This window comes from Brassica napus, chromosome C6, assembly GCF_020379485.1.
Source record: "Brassica napus cultivar Da-Ae chromosome C6, Da-Ae, whole genome shotgun sequence".
Classification (NCBI taxonomy): domain Eukaryota; kingdom Viridiplantae; phylum Streptophyta; class Magnoliopsida; order Brassicales; family Brassicaceae; genus Brassica; species Brassica napus.
This window is the reverse complement of record NC_063449.1, coordinates 6,331,405-6,349,975: the sequence shown is the minus strand read 5'-3', so window position 1 is coordinate 6,349,975 and position 18,571 is coordinate 6,331,405. Positions and strand designations below refer to the sequence as shown.

General features: G+C 33.7%; 1 long non-coding RNA gene, 2 other non-coding genes and 1 pseudogene across 3 annotated transcripts; 2 read left to right on the top strand and 2 right to left on the bottom strand.

Annotated features, from left to right (window-relative positions):
• Window positions 1-4,096: 4,096 nt before the first annotated feature.
• Window positions 4,097-4,203, top strand: LOC125589353. Its single transcript, XR_007325541.1, has one exon. It is a non-coding gene; the product is annotated as a small nucleolar RNA R71 (small nucleolar RNA).
• Window positions 4,204-7,403: 3,200 nt separating this feature from the next.
• LOC125589218 lies at window positions 7,404-11,981 on the top strand. The gene is made up of 2 exons (XR_007325397.1): window positions 7,404-11,530; window positions 11,619-11,981. It is a non-coding gene; the product is annotated as an uncharacterized LOC125589218 (long non-coding RNA).
• Window positions 11,982-12,156: 175 nt separating this feature from the next.
• TRNAL-UAG lies at window positions 12,157-12,236 on the bottom strand. Its single transcript has one exon. It is a non-coding gene; the product is annotated as a tRNA-Leu (tRNA).
• On the bottom strand, window positions 12,199-13,729 carry LOC106442123 (annotated as a pseudogene).
• Window positions 13,730-18,571: the final 4,842 nt, after the last annotated feature.

Below are 18,571 nucleotides of genomic sequence, written 5' to 3'. Positions count from 1 at the left end.
ACAGATAATAGATTAGAGATCAACAGAATAACATATGATCCAATGAATCAAAGAGATAAACTTTTCCAAGAGGTTTTTGGTTGTTTTTCTCCAAGATAAAAGATAATCTGCCTGCCGGCTACAAAAGGTACTTAAAACATAGGTTTTGAAAAGTAAAAACGTGCATAATGAAATGACCAAAAGGCCCTTGAGAAAACATGAATTCGGCCAAACAAATAGACGAGGAGCGACCTCAGCACGTCGCTCCGACAAGTCGCTCTGGGCTTTGGGAGCGACCTCAGTGGGTCGCTCTGAGAGGTCGCTCCGGCTCCATTGTGTTGTCGTCACGCGATAGAAATGTGAGCGACCTCGGGGTGTCACTTTGGCCAAGTCGCTCTGGGCTTCGAGAGCGACCTGGAGTGGTCGCTCTGATAGGTCGCTCTGGGTCAGTTTTCGGCTTCCACCGGGATGAAATGGCGAGCGACTTCTCGGGGTTGCTCCAGCGAGGTCGCTCTGAGAGGTAGTTTGGAGCGACCTCATGGCGTCGCTCCGTGATGTCGCTCCATGCTCTGCTCGTCCAATGATCACCTAGATCATCTCTTTTGAGCTCCAAATGCATCCAAATGTCTCCAAGAACTCCATGTGGTACTCTAATACCTAATAAAGACTCATATATGCAAAATGTAACCTAAACATGGCTAAATCCTAATCTATATGATCAAAATGCACATGGGTGAATGAATAAGACAATGGAAATATGCAAGATATCAACTCCCCCAAACTTGTTCTTTTACTTGTCCACAAGTGAACTTTCTAGAACTCATAGGCAGAGAGGTTTGAAGGTGGGAGCTCATAGCCAAAAGAAACACAACTAGCACTCAATTCAACATCTAAACCAATATGAGCATACTCTCTTATAACACTCTAGCTTCTCTAGGCCTATCTCAACTCTTTTTGCCCTTATACTCATCATCAAGCATCCACACATTGAAATCAACCAACTCTCACATTCATTAAGCATAAAACATCAAGTGAATTCTTGCAAATGGTCAATTGGTCCAAATCATTTGGTTGAGTAAAGGGAAAACTTTTATTCAAGTGAGTCAAGAGGTTCAAAACACATGATCTTTAAAGGTGGTTTACTCTCAAGACAAGTAGCCTTGACATTGCACATAATATATCTAAGAAAGGGACCAACTCATGCATACAATGCTCAATTTCCATTGTTCTACCATTTTTCCAAACATACAAGTTACACAATCACTTCATAATGTCAAACTCAACTCCCATCTCTCACCAAAAGATCCCAAGAACACTTTGCACATAAAACCCTTTTTCTTTGAAATCTATAAAGGATTTTCTCAACTTCAAAACAATTCTTAGCTCTAAACAACTTTGCTAGCCCTTTTTTTTTTTTTTTTTTTTTTTTTCTTATATTTTTTTTTTTTCTCTTTTATATTCTTTTTTTTTTTCGGGGGCCAAGACTTTTCATAAACTCGAGCTAGACGCTTATCTACTAATTCCAATAAGATTATCCGTTTAAACACAAAGAGTCTATTCTTTTCCTTCGAACTTTTCATGCTTCCAAATCATAGTCACAACACTCACCCCCACCTATATCTAGACAATAGAGTGCCTAATCTAGCAAGAATGAAGTACAAGCATTGTCGTTCCCGATACTTTCGACATTATGCACATGTAAGGCTTTCCGAAAAAGGCCTCACTCATCAAATAATAAAAGCTCAAAAGGAGGGAAGGGTTTTGGGAATGGTGTACCACTCGAGTTTGTCAAAAAGATTGGCGTAAAGGATGTGACAACTCAAGTGTGTATATCCATGACTCAGTACACAAGGGACCATAAGCAAGAAGCATTAAGTTCGTTCAGTTCAAACAAGGTTGTAGTTGGCTTCAAAGATTGAGTTTCAACAACTAATGAGATTCAAGAAGAGTTTTCAAGGCTCGAAACATACAAGGCTTTTTGAGAGATGCAATAGCTACTCGAGTGTGAAATAGTGTTCTTTACAAGGCATTTTAAATCATTGCTCCCAATGCAAGTGAATGCAACCTATATGCTCTAGACTCTCCTAAAAATGCAAGTGATGCAATCTATATGATTTGTTTTTTTTTTATGCTAAAAGGTATGTATGCAAGACTCAATGAAAAATCATCAAAGCAAACATGATCAAATACTTGGTACCTCCTCCAAACTTAAATGACACAGTCTCTGTGTTGTCAAGTAGAGAGAGATACCCAAAAGAGAAAGCTAATATGCAAAAATGAAATGGTATATACAAGGGAAAGTAGAGAAGTACCTCAAGTGGAAAGTGGAGAAGAAGGATCCTTCTCAATGTAGGGGTCTCCACAAGTGATGGTTCCTCAATACTCAACATCCAGTGGAGACTGAATTGGGTAAGAGACAGCTTTGTTGACATTGAGGAGTGTGACCTTCTTGTTGGAAAAATCGATGCAAGCACCCACAGTATTAAGGAATGGTGTGCCCAGGATTAATGGAACTCTCTTCTCAGTTGCTATCTTCAAGACAATGAGGTCTATAGGGATGGTGCAAGATCCAATCTTCAAAGGGAAGTCCTTGATGAGACCAATAGGAGTAGTAGAAGAAGAATTCCCAAACGTGAGAGAGGAAGTATCTGGCTCCATGTGTTCAATCTCAAGACTCTTCACCATCTCCATTGAGATCACATTCACACTTGCACCAGAATCAACAAGAGCATCATCAAAGGTGAGCTTACCAAGGGAGCAAGACAAGGTGAACTTCCCTTGGGATTCTAGTTTAGGGAGAGACTTTGGTGTGACTGGTGGATCAAGTTTCAAAGTTGAGATGTTGAGAAGCTCTGCTACTTCTGCTTGGTGGTCTACAATGTCCTTGATGAGCATCATTTGGATATGAGCCTCACGCATGCCCGAAATCGCTGGAAGTTTAATTCCAATATCACTTAGGTCTTTTCTGAACTTGGAAATCACCTTCTTCTGAGCTTTGGTGAGGACCCTTTGTGGAAATGGGAGCTTGTCATAGGGTGACTGCTCAACCTCAGTGGTGTCCTCCAGCTTGATCTCTTTCAGCTTCTGGTTAGCTCTCTTCGCAACTGGTTTCTCAGCCATGGGTTCATCTCCCTTCAAAATCTTTGCTTCAACCATTTTGTCAGCTTCCTCCACAATCTTTGCTTCAGCTGTTGCTACAATCAGATGCTCAACCTGTTTAATCTCAGTTCCAAACACCAATCTTTCAATTTCATCTACCTCTTTCTTGTGGTTACTCAATTCAATCCCTGAAGAAGTGGTAGAGAGGACAACATTGCAATACTCCTTGGGTTTTTGTTCAGATTTTCCAGGTAGAGACCCTTGCTGGCGATTCTGGTGAGTGGTCATGGAAGCAAACTGGTTTTCCAAAGCCCTGAACTTGTTGTTGAGCTCATTGTAACTTTCATCAATCTTGGAGTGAAGGTTCTTCAACTCATATCCAACCTGCTTCTCACTTATGGTATGAGACTCCAAGATCTGTTTCAGTAGAACATCCGTGTTGCTTTCCTGAGAAGTAGAGGTAGAAGGATTAGCTTGTTGTTGAGAAGACTGGTTCCCTTTGTTGGAGAAACCAGGAGGAGGGTTTTACTGAGGCTGATAGTTGCCTTGCTGGTTGTTCCTAGGCTGATAACCACTCTGTTGGTTGTTACGATAGGATTTCTGTTGGTAGTTGTTGTACTGAAAGTTGGGCTCTTTCTTGTACCAACTACCATTGTTGTTGATGAAACACAGCTCTTCTTGACCTTCCAAACCCTCAACCTCATTGACCCCAGGTGGGACATCTTGGTTTGGGTTACCAACAAAGTTCAGCTGCTCTTGGGTGGATTTTTCAGCAATGAGTATGTCTATCTTATCCTGTAGAGCCTTTAACTCCTTCCTCGTCTGCTTGTCATCTGTTCTACTGCCTCTGTCGTGGTCTCCACTGTAGACTACGTCACTCTTTACCATGTTGTCAACCAGCTCCTCTGCATCTTCCTCAGTTCTTCCCAAGAAGAACCCATTGTTAGCTGTATCCAATCTGGCTCTGTACTTAGGAAGAGCTCCCCTGTAGAATGTGCTCAGCATGCTTTCCTTAGAGAATCCATGGTGAGGGCATTGAGCTTGGTAGCCCTTGAATCTCTCCCAGGCTTCACTGAATCCTTCCAAGCCCTTCTGTTGAAAGCTGGAGATCTCATTTTTCAGCTTAGCAGTTCTTGAAGTAGAGAAGAACTTCTCCAAGAATGCTTTCTTGCAGTCATCCCAAGTGGTGATAGAGTCGCTGGGTAGGGACTTCTCCCACTGACGCGCCTTATCCCCCAAAGAGAAAGGGAATAACTTCAGCTTTAAGGCATCCTCTGACACACCATTGGTTTTTGACAACCCACGAGAGCTGTCGAACCTGTCCAAGTGATCGAATGGGTCCTCTAAAGCCAAGCCATGATATTTGTTGTTCTCGATCACGTTGAGGAGTCCTGACTTGACCTCAAAGTTGTTGGCTGCCACCGTCGGTGCTCGGATTCCCAGTCTATGACCATGAATGTTGGGCCGGTCATAAGTACCAATGGGTCGAGCTGCCCGCGGTTGGTGTTCTGCCCCTTGCGGTGGATCTGCCATATCAATATCCAATCTCTGCAAGTGGGCTTGTTGTTCTTCTTCTCTTCTAGCTGTAGCACACTTCCTCTCTAAAGCTCTGATGTCTGCTACTATTGGAACTAGGTTTGATGGACCCCTGCTCCTCAAGTTCATACACCTGAAAGTTAAAAGTAGGTGAAGAAGAAGAATCAGTAACAAAACAAAATTAAAATGACTTAGTCTCAAGCAAGTGACTAAATCTCAATGTTCAAATCGACTCAGAATTTGGCAACAGCGCCAATTTGATGTTAGGAGTTTTCAAGGCTCCTAAGACAAATGTTGTAGTATAAGTGAATGTCGAACCAGTTCTGAGGGATATCAAAGCACCGAGAATGCAAGTACTCACTTAATCTAAGTGCAACCAATGATTTAGATGGGTTTTAAACTACTACTAATACTAGAAAGCAATTACAAAATGATACTTTCTTGACTAAGGGAAAATAAAACTCATGGACATAGGGATTATACCTTGGGTGATCAAGTTTCGAACTAAGGATGGCAAATGATCAATCAAATTATCAACCTTAAGCTTAGACACAATCTTAAACAAACTCTAAGTCTAGATGAATGTTCATTTACTAACATATTTCAAACATCAAATGTCTTTGGTTGAATAATATGAAAGCAATAATTACTAACAAGTCTACTGGCTATCTTAACACCTTTAACAACAAATGTCTTTGGTAAAGTATGTTAAAAGCTTAGGAGAGTTGTCTCATGCATTTCATCAAACACCTTGTGGGTGGGAAATGCCTAAAGATCAACTTTTGAGAGGCCAACTCAGAAGATGCATTATGAATACTCTACTAGCAAGGAATAAGAAGGATCTACACTATAACATCCTAGATCTAGCCTAATCACCCTTAATCTTCCTAACCCATGAATTCAAGAGTGGATTACTCACTACTCTTCATGATTCCTCTTAAACCCATACTGGATTTCAGATAAATCATGTAGAGAAATACAGATAATAGATTAGAGATCAACAGAATAACATATGATCCAATGAATCAAAGAGATAAACTTTCCCAAAAGGTTTTTGGTTGTTTTTCTCCAAGATAAAAGATAATTTGCCTGCCGGCTACAAAAGGTACTTAAAACATAGGTTTTGAAAAGTAAAAAACGTGCATAATGAAATAACCAAAAGGCCTTTGAGAAAACATGAATTCGGCCAAACAAATAGACGCGGAGCGACCTCAGCATGTCGCTCCGACAAGTCGCTCCGGGCTTTGGGAGCGACCTCAGTGGGTCGCTCTGAGAGGTCGCTCCGACTCCATTGTGTTGTCGTCACGCGATAGAAATGCGAGCGACCTCGGGGTGTCACTTTGGCCAAGTCGCTTTGGGCTTCGGGAGCGACCTAGAGTGGTCGCTCTGATAGGTCGCTCCGGGTCAGTTTTCGGCTTCCACCGGGATGAAATGGCGAGCGACTTCTCGGGGTTGCTCCAGCGAGGTCGTTCTGAGAGGTAGTTTGGAGCGACCTCATGGCGTCGCTCCGTGATGTCGCTCCATGCTCTGCTCGTCCAATGATCACCTAGATCACCTCTTTTGAGCTCTAAATGCATCCAAATGTCTCCAAGAACTCCATGTGGTACTCCAATACCTAATAAAGACTCATGTATGCAAAATGCAACCTAAACATGGCTAAATCCTAGTCTATATGATCAAAATGCACATAAGTGAATGGATAAAACAATGAAAATATGCAAGATATCAACACACTCACATCCAATTATCTCTCTGTAATAGATCATCACTAATAAACCTTTCAACAAAATATTGTTAACAATTACTCAACAAAAATAAACCCGTTCACTACCTATTCCCCATTTAAATTTCTCAAACATTTAACGTGGTCTGAATATCACAGCTTAGAACATCTCCAAAAGATATTCTATAACTTGAAATATAAAGTTTTTTGCTCTCCAAAAAGAAACTTCAAAACTTCAAATTGAAGTTTTGAGGAGTGAAACTTTATATTTGAAGTTTCACTATTCAAAACTTCAAATTTAAAGTTTCATATTTTTATTTGCATTTTGGTCCCTACAATCACACATCACCTTTATGATTCATAAATATTTTCTCGTTTATTATTTTAATCCTTAAAAAAATTATATCTCATAAATATTTTAAATTTTGTTTACAGATTTTAAATTTTACACATAAAATTAAATAAAACTTTAAAATAAGATTTAAAATATTTTGAAATAGATTTAGACAACAATAATATACAAAAAGATTTTAAAAAATTACATGAAGACATAACTATTACACAAATTTAAATATTACAACAACACTAATAATCGGTAAGTTTGATCCGGAACCTTCAAAATTTTCAAATATTGTCCAATTTCTTTTTTGTGTAAGTGAAGATGGCTGTTGTTGTTGTTTTTGATGTCTTTTTCTTACAATTCTTACTTGTTCATATCGAATATATTCACGAGTATTAATATCATCAAAAAGAAATTAGTCTTTTAGCAATATTTTATGTTTTTTTTTACTTTCTTGTTCCGATTTAATGTATTTATAAATATCAATATCATCTGGTTTCAACAACTTTTAACTCGTAATCTACAAAGTAAAAATGAGGAGAGCCATTTTTACTTCGAAATGCACTAATAGATCATATATGCATTACGAAAATCAGTTTATGTTATAATATGGTATTTTGTTTGAAATTTAATATTAATTAAGTTATTTTTATTTAATTTTTTATATTTTAATTGAATATTTATTAATTAACATTGTTATAATATGTTTATATATGTGCTAGTTATTTATAAAAGTTTTATGAATTCAAATTAGTTATGACAAATATAAGAACCATATTATAAAATATAAAGAGTTTTGAAGTTGAGTTTGAAGTTTTGCTTTTGGAGAAAAACACCTTTAAACTTCAAATATAGAATTTTGGAAACTTCAAAATAGAGTTCCTTTTTGAAGATGCTCTTAGATATGGCTCTACTACATATGTGTGTTGTTATTGGACAAAAATCTCATATGGACCAAATGGCCAAAAAATAATCTCCCACCACCTAAATTATTCTATGTGGACCAAATATGTGTAAATGTCGTTTTTGCCATTAATGATGGGTCAATATGAACTCTTCGATCAAATCATTTCTGTTTTAATGAGAGCCATTGGATCATGAGAGGAAAGAAGGGATGAAATATTACAAGATTGCCATTAATGAAACTTAATCATGAGCCGTCAGATCTTCTCATCATATTTTAATTTTGGCCATCGATTTCGCTCATCTCTCCTTCACTCTCATTCTATTTCCTTATCTCAACCACGCACAGCCACACAAGCTTCTTTATTTCATTCGCATTCGACTGGGTACAACTAGTATAACTCTTACAACTAAACATGTTAAAAAATTGAATTACTAGTATAACTAGTATATAAATGTTATAAGTTATGTATTATATGTAGTTACTATAATTAACACGACTAAAATCATGCTTTACATATGAAATAAACAAGAAAATATCATAACTGGTATATGAAGACAAAAATTCATCTATTTTATTTGAGATTTTTCATATTTTTGTTAAATTATTACATTATATATTTTTTACTTTTAAGGTTTGTTAACTATATTAGCAATATTATTATGATAAACAAACATCAAACATATTTTTACAAAGTTATGATGTGAAAATATTGGTAAAATCCTAAAACTAGACATATAAACAATTGATATATATTTTTATTATATATTAGACGAGTATTACTTGTACAACTAGTACAACTTTGACATTTCAGAAATTAATAAAACTAATTTGGTACTCCATATGAGAAAACAATCAAATATCCCAATTAGTATGTACTCAAAAAGTTTCTCTTCGTTTATTTGTAGCTTTGGAATTATTTATTTGAAAATTACTGCACAATTCCATAATATACATGATCTACCATATACTTTTAAGGTTTGTTAACTTGTTTGTCCACATAATTTTTGGAAAACATACATGAAATATATTTTTACAAAATTGTTTATTTCATTGTAACCGGGTAAAGACATGTAAACATAAATAAGTGGTACAACTGAAGTAACTGTATTTATTATGTGGTACAACTAATATTTTTCGATTTCACAGCTAATGTACAACTATGCACAAACAGGTACAACTTAAAAACTAGTACACCTATGTTATAGCCGGTATAACTAGCAAACTGGTACAACTACTTGTTATTTTATTTAGTATTGTTTTAAATGTGCATCACGCTTTAAATGTGTATCATGTTTTAAGCATTGTGGTTTTACACTAATGTCGAGTATTGACTAAAATACCTATAAATTTAAGCTAAAAAAATCATAAGAAAGAGGTTCTTCGGGTTAATTTGGTGATTTATAGGGATCACTAGCGGGCTGAGATGGCGCATCCGTTGACGGTTTCGGGAAAATACCACCTTGAGGGTCCGGTTGAGATGCTGTTTCTCTTTCGCAGTTCCAAGCTCGCTTGGTTGGATTTGACACGGACACACCCTTCTTCTTCTTTTTTGTTCGTCGCCGGTGAGTTGCTCTTAGTCGTAGTCGACGCTCTCACCTTCTTCTTTCTGGTGACTCGCATTATAGAGCCATCGTTGAAGAATTTTCTGGCTCCACATCTAGTTTTTTGGTCTCGAGAGAAAAAGATGAAGATGATTTTTCCCGAAAAATAGTACAACTAGTATAACTAGTATAACTTGTAAACATATCAACACCCAAATCAAATATTATTAAAAATATATTATTCATATATTTGACATATGCAACCGGAGGAGATTAGACCAATATGTCTTATTAGTTCTACATCATCTTCTTCTATAGCATTTTCATATGCTGATACAATAAATAAAAGTAACTATAATGCTATTTCATAATTTCTCAAAGCAATGTCATCCTTTTTTTGGTGATAATAAACATGGTGATGACGCATAAGAAAATCACTTATCAAATAATGTCTAGGTTATACTTAATATATTTATACTAGTTATGTACTCATTTTAGTTGTACTAGTTGTACTAATTAGAGTTGCACTAGTTGTACTAGTTGGAGTTGTACTAGTTGTACTAGTAATACTCTGCGTTCTTCTTTATCTTGAATCTCGTATGTAAAAGATGAAATTTGATTTTGGATAATATATAATTGGCTAAATCTTTCTATGGATTGATCGATTTGAGATAAGAAAGAGAAAATTAGTGGATGTTTGAAGAAATTTTTTGATTTTGTTTTATGGTGAAAAAACTAATAATGGAGAAGAAAAGGGGAAGAAGAAGAAGAGTTGTGTTGAATTTCATGTCTGAAACCGGGTCGGATTCTGGGTATGTTTAGGTCCTTAGGTTGTTTAGTTATTTTAGTTAGATTTTTATTTAAATTTAAATGTCAAAAAAAAAGGATGGGTCTAATTCAGATTTTTTGGAACCCAATTGGTCCATACTAGCATTTGTTCCGTTGTTATTAAATGTAAAGAGACTTTCTATCATTATTAGATTATCTCCGTAAGTGGACTTAAACTTGAGATACATAAATTTGTGGAATTAGACCAAAAGAAGAGGGGGAACAAAATCCATAAACAGAAAAAAAATCAGAGAAAACAACGTACCATTGCAGATAAATCTTGTTTTCATCAATAATCTCCAGTGTATGTATAACAAAACAGATAAATTTCAATCAAAAACGTCTAAAAAATCCTATAATTACAGTACCAGTTCCTAATACCAAAAGTAGGAATTAAACATACGAAAGGTCAGTTGTTTAATGTTGAGTTTTGTATCACCATTAAACATAGCGATAATGATTACGCTGAGACACCACCATTCAAGAATTGTTAGCGGAGATCTTAACGCTCTTCATTGACTCACATCGTGCGTTTCTCTCTCTATTTTCATTGAATATTTATTGAGATATCAATAAGTGAAAGAGATCCAGAGAGCCGGAAAATCTAGGAACTTGGGTATAAGAAAGCTAAACAGAAAAGCCCCAATAGAAGAGAGAACGGTAGCCGTTAATTCGGCAATAGATGCTTCAAATTCTTTTTATCTCAAACGTTTTCTCCGGCTCTTCTTTAATTTTTCAGCGGGACTCACAAAATGCTTGATGACATGGATAGCTTTAGAAGAGAGAAAAGTGTACTATTATAATATAGATTCATTTTGTAGGGGAACATTGTGTCCACTCCACCAACTTCAGGAACCATTTTACCAGGAACCACAAGGAAAAGTGTTGTAATTTTGCTCAAGGCCTTGACCTCTCCACTAACTTAACTCACGGGCAACCTCTCTGTTTTTGTACTTGTGTTACAATGTCATAACACAAGATACTCACTCTCTTTACTCTCTCACTCACGTTTGTTGTTGTTATAGAGAGAGAAGAAAGGATACTTTAGTTGTCTACATTTCTACTCTTTCTAACTCTTTTTCTTTTTGAATTGGATGCATTCTTACAACACCACACACATATTTATAGTAGTTTTCTCTAACTACTACATACACATATTTAGACTTTTAGCCTAACCATTCTCACTTGTCTATACCTAGACTAAGTTTACAACAAAAGTCTAAACACTCCAACAACTTCTTTGACTTCTCCTTTGAATTTGTTGGCTCTTGTCTCTTTCACACTTTTCTTTTCTTCTTTTCTTTTTGTTTCTTTTTCTTGTTTAATCAAATGATTCAATTCCAACAAAAAGCATAAGCGAGCTAGCTCGTGATATCGGCTACCAGGTTCCAAACATATTATAAAACTTTCGTATAGACATTCTTTTATGAAATCAAGATTGTGACTCAGAAAATGTTTAAACATGTTCAAGAACGTGATGTTTCAGTGGATGAGTTATTAGAGGCAGAAGAAGTTTTCTGTACTGGAACTGCAGTGGTCGTTAAAGCTGCTGAAACCGTGACCTTCCATGACAGGAAGTGAGTGGTTAAATTGTTACATACTAAGACCGTTTCATAAAACATACTTAATTTTGTTTTTTTTTGGTGATGGCGGGGTAAAATACAGGACAGGAGAAGAGGCGTTGTCTACAGAAGCTTCACTGGATGTTGACGAGTATTCAGACAGGTCTTGTTGAAGATACAAAAGGTTGGATGGTTGATCTCGATGGTTGTCAAGGTTGAGAAGAAGAAGAAGATCTGGATAAGCTGATGCTAATGATCTTCATCTTTTACTGAACGGTGTATCTTTCTCTTTTAGAGTGTTTTCTTTTGTTTTCTATTGTGAGACTTGTAATGAAGACCTCTAATGCACTACTCAGTGTTACAGTTTCCAGGTCCTATACGGCACCGTTTCGATTAGGGTCGTCGCCGTTGAATAAAAAGTGTTGGGAAGGAAAAGACTTAAAGGCTATAAAACCTCATTGCAGTTCTCGCCTATGATAATATGTTAACGAGATACAATGCGTAGCATATAGTTTATAGCCTATGATAATATGTTAACGAGATACAATGCGTAGCATATAGTTTATAAATGATTCATAGAATTAATTAATGTAACGCATAACCCAAATGACTCGTTAATATTAAAATAGTAAAATATTATTTGACAGCTGTGGGATTTGAACCCACGCCCTTGCGGACCAGAGCCTAAATCTGGCGCCTTAGACCACTCGGCCAAACTGTCTTTGTTGACTGTGATGTCGTAAATGATATAAATACTCTTAAACTCTTTCTCTTCAGACTACTGGCACGCTCTACCAACTCAAACAAGACATGATTAGTTCCTGCGCTGGCACTACCACTAAATTTCAGTAGCTATGTTATTTTCAAGATGAGCTTGTTCAGAGTTTTATATAGTATTCAATGTTTTTAAGAAAATCCTTAGAAATTGTTATGTATTCTTTATATTTTTGACACATTAAGTAAAATTCTAATGTTAAACATGATATTTTTATCTTTTTGGATTATCTAACTTGCTTTGACTTACAGACATCAAGATATGTATATATTCAAATAAGAACAACAGATATTGGAGTGAAGTTCTAGATTATCAGATAAAACTAAACTAAAGAATCATATTATTCTACAAATATAAAATGATAAGAAGAGTTTGTTAGAGTACTTAATTGTTAGTCTAAATTGGAGGATGAGGGAGTCACAGAAGTATGGATTGGATAATCTTCTTTAGTCCTGTTTAGGAAAGAAATCCAGACGTTAAACTAAAAAGGGTCTAAGATTGAATATAAATCATCTGAAAAAGTTGTAACTTTTGATAAGAATTATAATATAAAAGACTCGCTTAAACATGAGCTTGTTGAGTTCGTCTGCTTTTTACAATGAAGGTTAAATAGGTTTTCCAAGCTTGGTTTTCCAGCAAGTGGAAATAAATATACGTATAAGAAGGACAGTTATAACATTTACGAGTAGAACAAACATTCTCGATACATAATTACAATTGCAAAAGAACAACAACTGGTAAACCTTACAACCTTTATATGTGAAATTTAAGTTACTACATAATATTGAATAAAAGGAGTTTTATTTTATTTAAAAGCAGTACTTCAGATTAACTTTAATCATAATTAGTCATATGTAAATTACGGTAGAGTTCACGTTAGTGTCAAGATTAGCAAGGGTACTGTCCGATGTAATTGCCGGGTGTGTCATAGTTACAAATCACAAACCACCAATCTAGCGCAGCCTAACTTCACTGAATCTCTCCACACCACTTGCGTGTAATGAAAGCAATGTTTTCCACCTGTAGTTGATTTATATATATTATGCATTTATGCAACCTTGTTAAAATAACGTGATACGAATTGTCTTTGTTGTATACAGTATATACCAGTGCAAGAATTGGTGGTGTAGTTGTAGTAAGGTTTCTCAGAGACCCAAAGATTCACGGCCGATATGGCCGAGAACGTGCTGCTACTTCCCTTGGCTAGATTTTCTCCATACGGTCCGGCCGAGTACACGAGGTTGCAGTCAGATCTTCTAGCGTTGCTTAGTTCAGTGCGTAGCTCGCGATCGTTGCGTTCCATACAATGTTTGGTACTCCAACCTGCGAACGTGCAGCGTTGTGAGTGTTTAAGTAGTCTTGTTGTTCAGTACTTTGAACGCTGGATGCAATAATCAAAATGCAACGATTAGAACTGATGTGGCTGTGAAAGTATTCATTATTGAACTGATGTTTGTGTTAAGGGAAAAAAACATTGGTTGTGTTGTGGGTAAGTATGAGGAGTTAGGTCTCGCTTATATAGGCAGTGAGTACACATGAGATTAGAGGTTAGCTAGTGGTTCTGTGAAACTTTGACATTGAAGAATTGACTTTTATTTTTGAAGCTTAATCATAAAACTATATCTTGACCCACACGACTGTGCGAGTTTTCTTTATAAAATATTTTAGATTATGCAATAAAATATATCAATAAATTAATATAATTTGGTGTTATATTATCTAATTTTATAATAATATTTGTGTGGCGTATAATATTACTACTATTAATTTTATAAATTTTGTATTTTTGTAACAAAATTTATTTTGAAGATATTATTATGTAATAATACTGGTTTACACAAATTTTGTTTTATTTCTAAATTTGAAATATATGTGAAAATTAAATTAAGTTGAACCTACATAATAGAGAATTTGGTATATAGTGATTAATTAAATTAATTAAGTATAGTTGTTTAAATAATAAACCGAATTGGTTTTTAATTCAGGGGAATAAACAAACATTAATAACAGTAGACTATATATACAACATGAATAAAGATCAAATGTTTCATCTATGAAGGAAAATGTAAATTAATTGTATTACATGGTAAAATCATTTAAAGGTATGACTTCTAAGTGATGTAAATTTAAAATAAAAATCACATATGAAATAAGTCATAATTTATGTGCTAAATAGATATGATATGTTTATTTTTACATTAGAAATACAAATGAATATTTCTTTTTAAAAACATCTTTTAAAATATTTCTTAAATTTAATTTGAAATAAATTAAATTTGAAATTATTATTATGATTAAAATATTATTAAAAGCATTTTTATAATTATTAATTTTTGTTTAGAATCAAACCTAAACTAAAATTTAGTTTCTAATTATACTTTGTGATAATTTAATTTTTAAATAACTAATTTCGAAAATATATTTTAAAAAGATTCTAAAAAATATTTGAAAGAGTTTGTTAGACATTTCTTTAAAACATGTATTAGTATTTCAAATAAAAATAAAGATATTAAAAGATATTATAATTAAGTTATGTAAAATTTAATAAATTTTCCAGGGATGATCCAAATAAAAAAATCACACATGAAAAAAGTCATGATTTCTATTTTAATAGTATAGAACAGATTTTGACCCGCGCTTTCAAAGCGCGGGTTTACTATTATTTTTTTTTTCAATTGACAGCTATTTAGTAAATATCATATTTTAATATATTTGTGTTTTATTTTATAAAAGACTCGCGGGTTTATTTTTCTTTTTTTTTTCAATTGACAAATATTTAGTAAATGTCATATTTTCATATATTTGTGTTTTATTTTATAAAAAATTTAAACTTTTTATCTTTATTTATCGTATTTTATTTTAAATGACTATTTATGTTTTAAAATTTTTAATTTATTTCTTTAATGAATTAAGTTGGTATAACTCTAATAAATTAATTTTATTATGTGATTAATATTTTAATAAAAAAAATTATATACTTTTCAATGAAAAAAATCAATTTTTTTTATGAATGCTTAAATTATATTAAGAAAAAAAAATAATAATAATTAAGAATGGTTGAAAAAAAAATTATTTGAACTTGGACTCAATGGCCCAAAGGAAAAAAATATGTGAGAATTGAATCTGATTTCTTAATCGGCCCAAATGGCCCAAGAGAGATCTGATGTGGGCTGAATCTGAAAAAAAATGACCCAATATAGATGTGTTATTAATATTAATTGATTGTCCTTAATGAAACATGCAATGTTAGTAAAGAAAAGGACAGACTAAGGTAAAAATGACAATAGGATCCTGCTTTAATAGTATAGATTAGAACTTGAGCAGCACGCTTGCCCGCAGATGTTTTTTATATATAGATTTTATATGGTCAAGTTTATATCTTTGTAAAAGCTAATTTTATCAAATCTGATCGAACATATTATCTTTTGATTCCTTGTTTCTTCACTATGAGACTCAATTTGATCAACATAGTTAAACCATAAAAAATTAGTTTTTAATGGATTTAAAATATATATATAAGCCAACATGAAAATACTTTGTTAAACTCGAGTTGTTATACAGTACACACTATATATAACGTGATCGATAAAATATAGAAAAAACAATATTTAATAGTTAGACTAGATTAAAATCTGCGTCTTACGCAGGAAGAATGTTGTATATACATACAATTTTATGTATTATTATTTATTTGCGTTTATTTTATTTATATTAAATTAGTGAGAGGTCAGTGACTATTACATTTATAACTAAATTAGTGCGGACACATAAATCAAAATAATCATTTTTATTGACAACCATTTTATGGTAAATAAATCCAAATAATAATATTTATCTTTTATATTGTTTATAATTAAATTTAAATGATATGAACATTGATGTATAGTTTATTTTTTAATATGATTATTTATTAAATAAAATTTTTCTATTCACATGGTTTTATGATCACTGGTATTTTTATAACAAAAAAATTGAAACATTGATAACAAAATTTTCAATATGGAACTTTTAATATTTTTTATTAATTTATAATCATTTTTATTAATTCAATGAAAATTTTGAAACTCAAATATTAAATATTTAGTATTTGTTCAATAAAATTTTAAAATTTAAATATTTATACATTTTATATAATATATAATTTAATTTAAACGATCTTAGTATATATATATATATTATCTAATATTTATTAAATAAGATATTTTAGTCATATAATTTATAATTAAAAATTAAACCACTGATCACAAATTTTTGAAGTGAGATTTTTTTAAAAGTTTATTAATTTATATTCGTTTTTAAAAATTCAAAATATAACATATATAGAAAAATCGCATTTTAATTATTTGGTTAAATTGATTTTCTAATTTTTTAATAATATTAATGTAAAACAAAAATGATAGAAGATGTATAAATTATTATCAAACCTTTATTACTTGAAATCATTAATTATCATATGTATTTTTTGATCAGATTAGGTAATTTCGAATGTTCTATTTGAGGAAATAATGAAGAATATTTTTATATTAATAATTAATTATATGATTCGAGTTAATGAAAAATATACTATATGATTAGATGGACCAAATTATTTTTCTAAAAAATTTGAAATTGATTTTCATGGACATATGTCATGGTTCAAATGTTGTAATGTTTCTCTTTTAATAAATAGGGGATATAGTGCTTGATTGTAGAGTTGTTGATGGGAATATTCATTTTTCATATAACAAATCGATTGCACTAAGGCAGGTATTTAGGATTGTATCACGCCAAATACATATGCAAATTATGATGTTAATTTTACTTAGAATATTCATATTGTATAATTTTAAAATTGATTGCACTATCTCCAAAATCTTCCTAATAAGAACGTTTAAATACGACCAAAAAAGAACGAATGAACCACGCCGAATATCTTAAGCAAAATGTGGAAGACTTTTTAAAATAGGCTATACGACCACCAATTGTTTCGTGTATATTTTTTTAATTAACAATTTTAGTTATGTGCAGCATATAATCCAGTTCACATCCAGTTGTCTAATAAAAGATATGAGAACAAAACATCTTCACCTTATAGTGATTTTAAAATGAATTACTAAAACGTATTGTGTAAAGTATATGATTTTTTTGATATAATTTTCATGAAATGCTAAACAACTCAGATTGTGGTTAGTTTGTTATGTAAAAAAAAATCATGTATTCGTGTGTATATGAAGGAGATGGTGAACGATATGGTGGATAGATATGTCTACTTCATTTAGATATAATGATGACATAAAGGAAAATTGTAAATTGAGAAGAAGAATATATGACCAACCTAACATTTTCCGCACGATATGGACATATATGTTCTGACGGACCAGATGCACTCTTGGGCCAGATGCTCTACTAGAGCCAGACTAGATGCTCGTGCTGGAGGCCAGACGCTCAACTAGATCAGATGTCCGTCACCAGATGTCTAATCCCTCGCTTAGTATGATATTGTCCGCTTTGGACCTAAGCCCTCACGGATTTGTTTTTGGGTCATTACTCCCAAAAGGCCGCAAACTAAGTGGGATTGGACTAACTATATATATTAGACTTTATTCTATCTAATATCCGATGTGGGACTTGGATTGCCTTTTTATTTATTCTGACAATCCTCCCCTCAAACCAAGTACCACAGAACCTTGGTTCTGATACCAATCTGTTGTGACGGACCAGATGCACTCCTGGGCCAGATGCTCTACTAGAGCCAGACCGGATGCCCGTGCTGGAGGCCAGACGCTCAACTAGACCAGATGTCCGTCACCAGATGTCCAATCCCTCGCTTAGTATGATATTGTCCGCTTTGGGCCTAAGCCCTCACGGATTTGTTTTTGGGTTGTTACTCCCAAAAGGCCTCATACTAAGTGGAATTAGACCAGCTATATATATTAGACTTTATTCTGTCTAATATCCGATGTGAGACTTGGATTGCCTTTTTATTTATTCTGACAAACCTCCCCTCAAACCAAAGACCACAGAACCTTGACTCTGATACCAATCTGTTGTGACGGACCAGATGCACTCCTGGGCCAGATGCTTTATTAGAGCCAGACCGGATGCCCGTGCTGGAGGCCAGACGCTCAACTAGAGCAGATGTCTGTCACCAGATGTCCAATCCCTCGCTTAGTATGATATTGTCCGCTTTGGGCCTAAGCCCTCACAGATTTGTTTTTGGGTCGTTACTCCCAAAAGGCCTCAAACTAAGTGGGATTGGACCAGCTATATATATTAGACTTTATTCTGTCTAATATCCGATG